Source organism: Chiloscyllium plagiosum, chromosome 37 (assembly GCF_004010195.1).
Source record: "Chiloscyllium plagiosum isolate BGI_BamShark_2017 chromosome 37, ASM401019v2, whole genome shotgun sequence".
Lineage (NCBI taxonomy): Eukaryota > Metazoa > Chordata > Chondrichthyes > Orectolobiformes > Hemiscylliidae > Chiloscyllium > Chiloscyllium plagiosum.
In genome coordinates, this window is record NC_057746.1 from 13,188,664 (window position 1) to 13,191,137 (window position 2,474).

A 2,474-nucleotide genomic window follows, 5' to 3' on the forward strand; every position below is an offset into this window, starting at 1 on the left:
ACATTTATGCCAAACAGCATAAGCAGCAAGTAGTAGACAGATCTAAGTGATCTCACAACCAATGGATTAGATCTGAGCTCTTTAGTCCCACCACATCTAGTTGTGAACAGTGGTGGTCAATTAAACAAATCACTGGAGGAAGTGGCTCACAGAAATCCCATCCTCAGTAGTGCAGAAACCCAGCACTTCTGTGTAAATGATGAGGCTGAAGCATGTGCAACCATCTTCCTCTGAAATTGTCAAGTGGATGATCCATCTTGGCCTCCTCCAAAGTCTTCAGTTTAACAGATTCTAGTTTGAAGGCAATTCAATGTGATATCAAGAATCAAATGGGGTACTGGGTATTGCAATGTCTGTGGCACGTATTCACCATTAGTACTGAAAATCTGTGCAACAGTCCTGTCTCACCTGTTCGAATATGCTACAACACTGGCATCTAATGACACATGTGAAATTGCTCAGGTGTGCCCTGTACACAAAACATTGGACAAATCCAATAACATCAATTACCACTCCATCAGTCTACCCCCAGTCATCAGTAAATTGATGGAAGTTGTCATGAACACTGCTTTCAAGCAGCATCTGCTCAGCAATAATTGGTTCAGTGACACTCAGTTTGAATTCTGTCAGGGCCACTCAGCTCCTGACCTATTTACAGCCTTGCTTGAAACGTGGACAAGAAAGCATAATTTCAGAAGTGAGCTGATAGTGACAGCCTTGACATAAAGGTCACAGTTGACCAAATGTGACATCAAGGAGCACAAGCAAAAGAAGAGTCAATGGGAACCAGCAGAAAACTCTGTACTCGTTGGAGTCGTACCGACCACATTTTGGAGGTCAGTCGCCTCAGCTTCAGAGCATCCCTGTCGGTATTCTTTAAGAGAATGGCTAAGGACCAATCCTATTTTACTCCTTCATCAATGGCACTCCCTCACTCACTGGGTTAGAAGTGAGGATGTTCTCTGATGATTGCACAATGTTCAGCATCATTCAGAACTCCTCAGATATTTAAGTAGTTTATGTCCACATACGACATAACCTGGATAGTAGCCAGACTTTGGCTGGTAAGTGCAAACAACATTCATGCTTAAAATGCACGACAATAACAATGTCCAATTAGAGACAATCTAACCAATGCTCTCACATGTTGCCGTCACTGAATCCCGAATTACCCGCATCCTGGAGGTTATCATTGACCAGAAACTGAATGGGACTAGGCACATAATTGTGCTGGCTGAAAAAAAAACAAACTAGAGGCTTGTACATTGCTGTATTTGGCTCAATACCGATGGTCCATCGTTGAATGGCCTTAGTTACAGTGGTTTGAAACACCCCAGTAGCTTGACAGGCGATTTCAGAGGACATTTAAAAAATCCAGCAAAATGCTGTATGACTGAATTCACATGATTCACGTTAGATAATGACGGCAAATTTCCTGTCCCAACGAAAATTAGTGAAATATCGTGATGACAATTATGTTTTTTTTTCAAAAATTCACTTCAAATGAAGCCAAATGCAGCTTTCAAACACAGACGGCCTGAAATAGATTTGTAGCAAGCAAAGACATGAAAAAAGTAATTTCAGTCAGCTCAAAATCGCCTTCTGAAGGGAAACTAAGAACAGGCAATTAATAGTGGCTGAGCCAGTGACACTCCCAGGTTCATCAGTGAATTTTTTTTGTAAAAAGTGTCTGAAGTCAGAGTAGACCACAAAGTCATTAAATTTAAATTAGGATCATGAACTATATTTAGCTCAATACCGATGGTCCATCGTTTAATGGCCTTAGTTACAGTGGTTTGAAACACCCCAGGAGCTTGACAGGCGATTTCAGAGGACATTAAAAAAATCCAGCAAAATGCTGTATGACTGAATTCACATGATTCACGTTAGATAATGACGGCAAATTTCCTGTCCCAACGAAAATTAGTGAAATATCGTGATGACAATTATGTTTTTTTTTTCAAAAAATCACTTTAAATGAAGCCAAATGCAGCTTTCAAACACAGACGGCATGAAATAGATTTGTAGCAAGACATAACAAAAATGTAATATCCAACGCATGGAAATAAAACAATTAAAACATGACAAATTCGATGCGTTTCGATACATTGACCTCACTGCAAATGGCATTGAGACGACGCTTGCTTGCGTTACTCCCTGGTGGTCTAGTGGTTAGGATTTGGCGCTTTCACCGCCGTGGCCTGGGTTCGATTCCCGGTCAGGGAACTCAGTTTTTGAAGAGGTATCGACAGTGTAAATGTGTTTTCATGTAACTATTCCAGCTTTTATATATTACTGCCTATGAAACCAAATGTTTACCAAAGATCTGGTTGGTGATCTCGTGCTACATCAATTTTCATCACTTTCATCTCCAGCGTCGGCTGTCACCCAGGAGAAAAAATTGTCGACTGCGAAAGTGTTGGATCAGTGGAGGGAGATTTCAGGAGAGCTTGTGGCGAGATGGGTGGTAGACG

The 2,474-nt window shown here is 41.1% G+C and overlaps 1 non-coding gene across 1 annotated transcript; it reads left to right on the top strand.

Moving 5' to 3' along the window:
- The first annotated feature begins 2,154 nt into the window (after positions 1-2,154).
- trnae-uuc lies at positions 2,155-2,226 on the top strand. Its single transcript has one exon. It is a non-coding gene; the product is annotated as a tRNA-Glu (tRNA).
- The last annotated feature ends 248 nt before the right edge of the window (positions 2,227-2,474 follow it).